The sequence below is a fragment of the Dermochelys coriacea genome, chromosome 11 (assembly GCF_009764565.3).
Source record: "Dermochelys coriacea isolate rDerCor1 chromosome 11, rDerCor1.pri.v4, whole genome shotgun sequence".
Taxonomy (NCBI): domain Eukaryota; kingdom Metazoa; phylum Chordata; order Testudines; family Dermochelyidae; genus Dermochelys; species Dermochelys coriacea.
This window is the reverse complement of record NC_050078.2, coordinates 23,846,993-23,858,097: the sequence shown is the minus strand read 5'-3', so window position 1 is coordinate 23,858,097 and position 11,105 is coordinate 23,846,993. Positions and strand designations below refer to the sequence as shown.

Sequence of the window (11,105 nt, the reverse complement as noted above, 5' to 3'; positions counted from 1 at the left end):
TCTGTTAGTCTCTAAGGTGCCACAAATACTCCTTTTCTTTTTACATAAATTGCAGTAACCCAGGGGTTGGACCCAGTGTCCCAAGACTCCAGGGATGTGGAGAGTCTGAGCCTGGGTAAGCCAGGACCCAGGGTTCAAGCTGTATTGCTTTGCAGTGTAAACACTGCCCCACTGGACTCAGCCTCTGAGTCCACACTTCAATAAAACATCTGTGCTTGGCCCATGTCAGCTGACTTGGACTTTCGGGGCTCAGGCTGTGGGGTTGCAAAGTAGACATTGGGATTGTGACTGGAGCCTGGGCTCTGGGACCAGCCCCCCTCATGGGGTCTCCAGAACCTGGGCTCTAGCCCAAATCTGAACATCTAAACTGCAATTTTGTAGCCTTACAGCCCGAGCCCCAAGAGCCTGAGTCAGCTGATATGGGCCAGCCACGGGTTTTTTCTTGCAGTGTAGACATACTATTGGAGTCCACCAACCCCACAGGCCTACTTTCTTTGTCCTCTAGACAGTCAAGTTTGATGGAAAGTCAATTTTTTCCACACTGCGTCACAAATAAAGGGTTAGTGTGGCCACATTTTGGGAGGGTGCTAGGAAGTCTGGCATATGAATGGTTGGATTTGGGCCTGCATTATCCAATGTAGAAACTGGAGCTCCATGTTGTGACCCAGGGTTCAACAACTCCTAATCTGGAGTTGTTAATGAGTGTAGACACTCAAGCCTTAAGTTAACAAACTCAGGGTCTGCTAACTTGAGTTCTAGTAACCTGAGCTTACATTGCAGTGTAGACATACCCACAGCCCTAGCTTCTATGGACTGGCTAAGCAGCACTTTGTGCATATCTGGAGATAGGGCAAAAGTTCCCCTAGTCCCGCATAGATCAGCCTGGTGGCTGATCGATTTATACCAGCTACCAATAGTCCAATGTGTGTAGGATCAGGAACAGGGAGAAGGAGAGGTAAAGGAGCTGTAAAAATAGTCCTACACCATATGCAGAGGGAATATGCAGAGGGAATCCTCTGGTTAGCTAAGGTGGAATTTAGACTGCTTTGCAACACCAGCCCAGAAAAAAGCAGCTTTGCTACCCTGGAAAATCCAGCCCACAGTTTGAGATATAGCTCAAAATATTTTAACATGGGGGATTTTCACCTCTTGAACACGCAGGCCATATTCTCCAAAGGTATAAATTAGCACCATTCTTTTACCTTTCATAGAGCTATGCTTATTTACACCTGCTGGGTATCTGTCTTATTCTGTTTTTCCTTTCTTTAAGGGCCTGATTCAAAAATGCAATCAGTTGGAGTCTCTTCATTGATCACAGTTGCTTTTGGATCAGGCCCTGAGGATCCAGCTTATTGGATTCAATGAACAGAATAAGTTCTAAAATATTTCTAGAAATTATGTTGGCATAGCTCTATTGATTAAGAAGCTATGCTGATTTACACTAGCTGAGCATTTGACACGCGTGTGTGTGTGTGTGTGATTTATCCTAGTGTAAATCCAAAGTAACATTTGGAATCACTAGACTTCCTTTTGGTTTACATTGAAATAACTGGAAACAGAATTTGACTTTTACACTTTTCTACTTTTCAATGATCAGTTATATGTTTTTTATTCTTTCAATCATAATTAGAGGGGAAATATCCTTATTAGAAGAGATCACTTTTAAAAAGCAGAAAGGCATGTGCTTTCTAGAGCTATTTGCATCCACAAAACTTACTCTTTATTCATATCTCTCATTTAGCTAAAGCTGAAACAAACAAATGAAATTAATTACTTTTGAAGTGGATATCACCTTTTTTGAGCTTTATGAGCCTACTTTTCTGAAATTAGAAATTGCCTGTGTGGAATGTTTCTAGCTAAACTGCTTCAGACAATTGCAGTCAGGTAAGTGCTTTGTAAGCATCATTTGTGTAAGCAGCAGGGAAATCCAGTGGCCGGTAGACTGATCTTAAGCGGATCTTTCCCTATTATGGAATCATTCTGTCCAGATCTTCTTTTACTTAACTATGATTGTCTGAATCATTGAGTTAGCTAAATATAAATAAATGTGTTGAACTGCAGTTTTCCTCAGACTGTATACCAGCTCAGAATGCTCTCAATTTAAGTTCCAAAAGAAGTTGTGAACACCTGCAAATATTAAAGATCAGATTTTAGGTTAATGTTTTAATGAAAAAAATCTATGTTCAAAATTTCTAATTTGGGATGCTAAAGATAAGCTCCTAAATAACTTCATAGACTTTAGTGGGCGAAAATCAGATTATGGTGCCCAAGTATGGATTTAGAGGCCTAACTTTCAATATCGATGTTTGGAAATTTTGGCCTAATTCTACAGGGTCCACAGACCAGAAAAACTTTAACTGAAGCTTTGGAACACTGATGTTGCATGTAATTTTTTAATCTTAGCTTCAAACTTTGCAGGCTATGGTCCTGATCCTGAGTGAATCAATGGGACTATGCATGTGAATAAGGACTCCTCATGTAATGTTTGCTGGTGAAGGCCCTAAGCACCTCTCTAATTGTATGGAAGACTATTTAACTTGTAAAACCTATCAAGACCAGTTTGTACCAAATGTGTGCTTATGTCATGCATACACCTTTATAACAAAGGATGGAATGGTCCACCTTAATTTTAGATAGGTAGTAGTTGCAATTATGTCAGCTACTTACATTTATTTGCAGGCAGTCAATTCATATTGATCATAACTCAACCTTACAATGACCTTGAGCAAAGGTATTCCACGGCTGTTATAAATATTGTGATCAATACTGGAGTGCAACTGACTACACCTAGTTACTGATAAATGAAGTAAAAAAGTACACTATTTTCAGAAACAAAGATAATTGCTCATTTAGTCAACTGTTTGCAAAGGTTTAATATTGATACGTGAAGCTATAACGACATTCTTGGGCACTTTAAAATTGTGGGAAACAATACGGTGCAGAGCCAGTGTAGCAAATTAAGGCAAAAGAATCGTTACTTCCCCACTTCAAATAAGAAATTTCATGATATTTATGACAACAATGCAGATAACAAATACATTCACTTAGCAGTACTTGTTGGAGATGGCTTGTATCAAACTACTTCTTTTCTTTATGCGTGAACCTTATCTAGTGAAATAAAACACCATATTACTGTACATGGAACAAAGACTTTAGTACCACTTATTTTACTCTAGTGCCACTTGCCTTTGTACATTTGTGCCTGAATTAAATTGCACATCCCCAGGTATAACTAATTGTAATCATGAGGAAGAGATCATTTTGGTCTCAGCACATCTGCTACATGTTGATACATTTCCCTACACTGACTAAAGTTAAGAGGAAGGATGTTAGAGAAGTTTTCCTCAGTTGTTCCTTTCACTTTGAATTCACTCAGAATTCCACTGAGCAATGCACTGGCAACTTAAACTGAGACAAAATAGAAGTCCATGGGCAAAATGGTAACAGCTTGTGTTGCTAACTGAGAGACCTGAGCATAAGAGCTGACCTCCTAGACACTACATCCAACTGTCAAATTCTGTCTGGGGAGACATTTATTTTGAACAAGGTAGACCTGCTTCTCCCCCAAATCCACTGGTATCTTTCTCAGACAGGCTGCTGTCACTACGACTGATGCCCAGGGCTGAGATGCTAAGTGCACTGGATACTCTGGGGCATCTCAGCTGTAGAATGAAGTGAGAGCCAGTAGCACTTACAGCAGCAGGATTGCAGGAGCATTTCTTTGTCCCCTATCAGCTACCCTGATAAGCCACAGAAGTTTTCTTTTCCTTCCATGCTTTTTGCAGTTCAACTTTTATTTAAACCCATTTTATAATTACATCACAGGGTTTTTGGAAATAGATATTTACATCTGTGACATACTTTACTAAAGACATTAATTAAATGGTGAGAGATGGTTAATGCTCCTGAAATCAGAAACAGGAGGCAAAACATTCTCCAGATCCAGACCTCCCATCAATCTCTCCACTGCTTAAATGTTTTCCTCATATACTTACTTTTCTCTCTTGATCCCTGGAGTTAGTATGATCATATTTCCTACACCCCATACACTAGACTTTTTTGCACACTTATGTTTTCTTTTTTCTTACAGTCAGGTCCTTCTCCCAGATTCCTTTAGATCTTACACACCAGTGAAGCTATTTATTAAGAAACCTGTGTTTTCAGAACAGCAGTACATCAATAAATGACCGAGTGGTTCAGTTAGTCAGCATTCTGGGAAATCCTTTGCTATATTGAAGAACTGTAAATCTCCATTATTGCTTCCCATAGCACAAATAAAGAACACCCTCTTACCTTCATGACATCCTTGTTGTTAATTTTTTAAGGGTGAATGTGCATGTTCATCGTAGCTAAGAGGCTGAAATGCTTAGTGTTTGGACAAGACGGATATAGTTTCTGGTCTGAAACTGAAGATACTGTATTTCTTTCCAGGTAACTCTTCAATGTAAGTCAAACACACATTGAATTAAGTATGGATGGGTAAATGGATTCCATTATAATAGAAGCAACCCCCTCTTTTGCCTCCCCCCTCCCACACCTGGATTTTGTTCATTCCAGGAGAGAGGGATCTTATGTGTGCCAATATTTTGCAATTCTTGGTGAGACCCCTCCTTTTATATTTCAGAACGGTAATGTTGTGAGACATCTCCCCACAGTACAGGTGTTATAGGACTCTGTTACAGAAGACCAATGAGTTCATTTGAATGAAAAGAAGACACAGAGGAGGGAAGTGGGGTCACTTGGACCATTTGTCCTATCTCTGTAGTGTAGGTTAGAGAAGATCTGGGGAATGTTGGGGAGATGGCTTTGTTTGGGGAAGGAGAGACCGAGGGATGGTGGAAATTCCAAAATGTTCAGATGAGATGAATATCAAGACTTTGGGTTCTTATCCAAAGTGAACCCAAACTCGGAGGCTTTTGAGATTAGCCTAATTTAGCAGGTATGTGATCTGTTACTTTGTGAAAGCACATCCTATCCACATTGTAATTGCCTTACTGGAGTAATTATGGTATATTGCACTCATTTTACTATCAAATTGAGTTGTATTGCATTACATTCAGAACCGGCAGGATGGAGACATGGCTGACATGCTGCCTGTAACTGATGCAATGAGACACAGTATCCAAAACAAATACCTTTTGCTAAGTCTCAATTAGCTAGAAGTGTATTTTGACATTTCTATAGAGACTTTGAACCCACAGGTAATTGTCCAATTGTACCTGTCCAATCTTCTGCCAGCAGGCTCTGTCTTGATAAGGATAGACTCCTTTCTGTTCAACTGAGAGAACGTTCAAGCTGAGTGAGCTTTAAATTACCTTTGCTCACTTCAGGCTTAAAAGCAGGTGGGAAAACCTTCTCAGACCAGTTGTTTCACCAAATTTATGAAATTTCAGGTCCTTAGATGCCATTGAAATAAATAATAAAAAAATCTAATACAAAAGGCATGTAGAAACCCAAAAGTAAAATACAGCATATTTTAGTGAGCTGTAACTCACGAAAGCTTATGCTCTAATAAATTTGTTAGTCTCTAAGGTGCCACAAGTACTCCTTTTCTTTTTGCGAATACAGACTAACACGGCTGCTACTCTGAAACCTAGCATATTTTTAGTTACTCTTTGAAAATTTGCATAAGAATGAAGAAATCCCCTGTTCAGATATTGTAAGACTGGGCTTTCCAACCTACTGAAAAAAACGAGATGTATTAGAGGTGGTGAAATTACAAAAGCAATAACTTTACCATATTAATTAATCCTGAATTACAGCAGAATTTTTATAAGTGCATATGACATCCATAGTATGACATATTAATTCTTTACGATCATAGCTATTTCAATCAATACTAAATGAATTCATAATGATAAGATATTTTAAATAAAGTGTTACCACAAAAACACTAAAAAGGTCATCATCATCAAAGCTATAGCATACTAATAAAGTATCAGCTCAACAAGATGGATGATAGCTATGAGAATCAATGGCAAACCTTTAATTTATACCTACGTTTGTCCTTTCCCCCAAAATGCACACTCTCCCTTTCCTTTAGTTAGTAATTCCAATTAGGGCTTTGCAACATCATCTTAGAAGAAGAAGATTAGGGTTGGAAGAGACCTCAGGAGGTCATCTAGTCCTACCCCCTGCTCAAAGCAGGACCAACACCAACTAAATCATCCCAGCCAGGGCTTTGTCAAGTTGGGCCTCTTCCTTTGGAGCCAGTGTTTATTGGATAGATAATAAGAGATATGGTTGATATGAGTGGTACAACTGGCTCCCGGGTGAGGAACTTAGAGAATATAAATACGAAGTTTAAGAGATGGTTTACACTAGAAGATTAAGTCAACCCCGCTACTTCACTCAGGGATGTGAAAAATATACACCTCTAAGCAACATAATTAAGCTGACCTTGTCCCTGGTGTAGACCTCACTAGGTTGGTGGAAGAATTTTTCCATCAACCTAGCTACTGCCCCTCTGGGAGGTTGATTAACTACTTTGGTGGGAGAGCCCCTCCTGTCAGCATAGATAGCATCTACCATGAAGCTCTACAGCACTGCAGCTGTGCCGCTGTAGCATTTCACATGTAGACCAGCCCTAATTCTCGGGGATCCCTGGGAAATAGCACCAGTACTCCAATGAATCTGTTAAGAGCAGAGGTAAAGAGCAGCCAGAGGAAGCCATTAGCACCGCATATCACTACCACTACTGTTATGTGACCTGGCTTTGATGCCTAACTCCCTTTGAGGAGTGGGGCTTAACCCAAACCCCTCACCTTGGATTTCCTCCTGAGTAACTTAGGTAGCTCACTACTCAACTTGCTGGTTTATTATATGAATCCCATTCTTAGATGCCTAACTCCCTCCCTGCATTGCATAAGGAGCTGGGAACTTAACTCAGGGCCATGGATTCTATTGGGAAACCTAAAATTAGATTTTGCAACACTGAGTCAAGTCCCCTTTGTGGATTTAACCCTTCATGGCTCCATTGTGTTGTATATTATAGGCACTTGGAACTTCATAGCAACACCAAGGATATTATTATTATTCATAGAGCACCCAAATGTGCGTTGGGCACTTTTCAGTCATAAAATATGACAGGTCCTACGCCCCAAGATTTAACACTCTGAATGGATAGTGAACAGACAAAGGAGTGGGGAAGAAATCAAGATTGTTTTTTATATTATAGGCAGGGCAGTGATGCCTGTTAAGAAGGTTGCCCAACATTTTCTATTATAAGACTCGGTTTTCAATTGCTCATGACTTTGGCAAACTTTAACCATTTAGACTGATAATTTCTATTCCCTTTGTCCTCTTTTGCCTGATTTTATTTTATTTTCTGGACAAGTTCAGCTATATAAGTTCAGCAGTTCCCAATACCTATGTTATGGGGGGGAAATAAATTGTTTTACCTTTGTTTAGAAATTCTGACATCTATTTCACTGAGAAGCTGTAGCGCCTCCATGCTTTGGAACATGACATTTGGTGCACCCTTATGTCAGGGATGTAACTTTGCCACCTCTGTGAAAATCTGCCTAAATTTGGGCATATTTTGAGCCTCTGAAATGTGCAGTTTACACATGCTCTGTAGAGACTTGTTAAAGTTTGGAAGCTAAATTTTCCAGAGCTTGCATCTGTCCCAAGCATGGCTGCAGGGACTGAACAGCACTCTTCCTGAAGCTGCTCCCCTTGGCTGCTGGTGGCTGTTGTAGCACCAGGCGCAGAGACAGAGAGCAGGGAGACTGTCTTTCCTATGCAATCAGTGTTTCCCCTGCTGGCAGCCAGGCAACATGGAGGAGAGAAGGAGGAGGAGGAAGCAACCTGACTGGAATGCAGAGGAGTGAGGAGCAGAGGGTGGGGGGAAGAGCAGGGGAATGGACTTGAGGAGTCAGTGGCAAGAGATCTGGGGGACCTGAGATAGAAGCAGAGGAGACAAAGAGGGGCAGAGGCCAGGACAGGAGCTGGGGAGAGGAGGTTAGCAGCTGGGACCTGGAAGTAGAGACAGGAGCTGTAGAGTAGGGTAGCAGCTGGGGAAGAGGGGTTTGAGTCGGTTGGGGAGTGGATAACAGCTATGTTGGGAGAAAGGGGGCAGGAGGAGAGGAAGGGAGAGGAGAGGGGCTGGGCAGGAACCAGGGAGGGCAAGGACAGGAGCTGGGCAGTGGGGTCAGGCCAGCAGCAGAGGGAGCACTGTTCTGAACATTTCAAGTGGAATGAAAAAGTATTCTTTAAACCAGATCCTGGCATCTTTAGTTGGGCACCAAAAATTAGTTGACACTTTAATGATTTTGACCTTAATCTCTGCATCAATTCCTCATTTGTAAAATGGAGATAAAACCTCTCTCTTCATTTCACAGGAGTGTTGTGAAACTAAATGAATTGATGTAAAGCACTAAGATTCTACAATGGGAGCACCATAGGAAAGCATGAGAGGAAATTAAAAATTTTGTCTTCAGAGTTGTGTGCAGTAAATAGGGCCTGGTGACTCCCAACAAGAGTAAAACAAAATAATGACTAGCTGTTCATTTAGTGAGCACTGTCCATCCTGTGCACTGAATGAGACCAGGGTCCTGTGGAAAAATAGTGTGTGATCGTGCGGTTAAAGACTGTATTATAACTCAGACACACAAGGGGGCTGAATTAAGGCTTTATGGGAAACCTTAATTCCATTTTTGAGTGCTGAACTTTACAGCTGTAACATTCTTTTAATGTATTTTTTGAGTGTTATACACAGTGTGATGAGTCATTCTCTGGGCACCCCCTTGAGAATGATCTGGAGGGAAAGAGTTGGAAGCCAGACATCAATGTCATCCTGGGAGAAGTGGGGACTGAGATCAGCATCTATCCAGTAGGGGGCACTATGTGATGATTCCAGAATTAAGAGGAAGGGGACATAAAGTTAGAAGGGGATCAGGCACAGGAAATGACAGGCAGATGGTTGGTGAGTAGCAGCCTAGGATCTGGCTGTGGATAAGTAGCCACACAGATAGAGCCTAGGAAAACTGATTCTCAGTTTGGCAGATCTTGTAGGTATGAAGGAAAGAGATTCAGCTAGAGCACAGCTGAGAAAAGGAAGGCTGCATGCAAAGGTGGCATGCGTCTGCACTAGGAGAGGTCTACAGGACTCACTGAGAAGCAATCATTCCAGCCCCTGAGCCAAAGGAATACTGCACATTGCTCTGTACATGAAGTCACATGGCATCTTTGGAATATGTTCTTTATTCATCCGAGAAAATAAACAGTCATTGCATATTCGAGAGAAAATGCTTGCCTTAGCTGCCATGGGTAAAGTTCTGTTCTCAGCTATCCTGATGTAATTCAGAAATAACTCTGCTGAAGTCAGTGGAGTTGCCCCATATTTATACCAGTGTATCTGAGTTCAAAATTTGTCCCAGTATATGAAGATCACACACACACAGACAGGACCCCTTGGTTCAAAGGTCTTATGATGCAAATGATTTAGGTGGACGGAGGATCATGATAGGTAAAAACACCCAACAGCCTTTTATTCTAGTTGGGATGGTGAAGAGTGAGCCAGATGAAGTTAGAGTGGTTTCCAAACATGTCCATTCACTACCAGTATTTGATTAAAGTCTTTAATTTCATTAGACAAACTGATTTTTCCATGCATTACTCTCTCTCCTTTTAATAGGTAAATTACAAGGGATTTGACTCATTACAATATTGATATGCTTGCTGTCTTCAAATGGACACCAAGCACAAGGCCTCAATCTAGGTTGGGCCTGTTAAGATGAAACCAGCGTGAGAAAAGATGCAGGGTTTCCACATAAAAGCTTCCAAGAGACCTTCCCATCAAAACGTCTGACATCCATCACATTTCATATGTACCTAGACTGCTTTGTGCTGCTTTGTGTTTTACTCAAGGGGTGCCTGCAGCCAAAGCAGATCGTCCTGTGATCTTGTCAGATTTCACAAAGTAAGCAGTGTCAGGCCTGGTTAGTATATGAATGAGAGACCTCGGGATGAGGGGGGGGACAAAACAATATGATGCTGCAGGAACCAGTACTGGTGATTGAATAGGCAGCACTCTTACATCTGAGTTATTGAACTGATGCCACAGCATGGTGACAAAGCCACAGTGCTATAGATTGTACCCACATCTGTATGAGACAACAGAAGTCTGGACTACTTGTGGTCACTAAAGATCGCAAGGCTCTTTTCACAAGTGATAATCCTGGACTCCTACGTAAATTCTTATGCTGGTAACTACATTCTGACACCTTAATTTCCCTCCGGTCAGTTGGACCCAATATTCTGTATGACATGTACTAGACTCTTAGTGTAGTATGCTGTTAAATACTTACCTTTCTAATAGCTGACATATTCCACTCCAGAAGTGGCTGCATTTCATTAATGAGTGATTTGTGTGTATATGTAGATACAGGGTGTGTGTGTGTGTGTGTCTGTGTCTGTGTGTGTAAAAAATACATGTGTATACAAATATGGCTTACTTATACAAAGCCTTACTCAGGTGAGTAATGCTTACTCATGAATAATTTCATGGACTGGGCCTACACATATGATAACAAGTATCTATGTGTACCATAGTAAGATTTTTTCAGAATCAAGTATAGTTTGAACAATACTGTGGGATGGAAGCTATTATATAACTCTGATAAAGACCCCGATCCAAAAAGGTACTAAAACACATGCCGAAATTCAAGCATATGAGTAGTTTCATTGATTTCAGTGGGACTGCTCATATGCTTACAATTAGGCACATGCATAAGTACCCTTTTGAATCAGGGTCACTATTATTTATTATTCTCATTAGACTATATTATTTAAATCAATTAAGCATCACTACCAATATGTTTTAATTTTAAACTCACTTCATTCCCATGGTATAAAAGCCACACTACATTTCTTTTACATTTGGTAAGTCAAAATAATGCTGAAGAAATGATAAATCTAAATACTAATATGAGGGAAAATTCAAAATCATGTTGGAAATTTTATAGTTTTCCTGTGTAATTTTGAAGAAAACTAAGCCGTTAAAGGATTTTTGATAAGGAGATGAGAGTTCAGATTTTCAAAACTTCCAAAATTAGAAATGGATTACTTTAGATACATGCGTACACATCTTCACATACCTGATA

At 40.5% G+C, this 11,105-nt stretch overlaps 1 long non-coding RNA gene across 3 annotated transcripts in view; it reads left to right on the top strand.

The window, feature by feature from the left end:
* LOC122458083 overlaps window positions 1-4,258 on the top strand; it is a 15,166-nt gene extending 10,908 nt beyond the window's left edge. For all 3 annotated transcript variants that reach the window (XR_006277922.1, XR_006277920.1, XR_006277921.1), the window contains 2 exons: window positions 1,742-1,884; window positions 2,419-4,258. This is a non-coding gene — a long non-coding RNA (uncharacterized LOC122458083). The remainder of the gene's footprint in view (window positions 1-1,741; window positions 1,885-2,418) is intronic.
* Window positions 4,259-11,105: the final 6,847 nt, after the last annotated feature.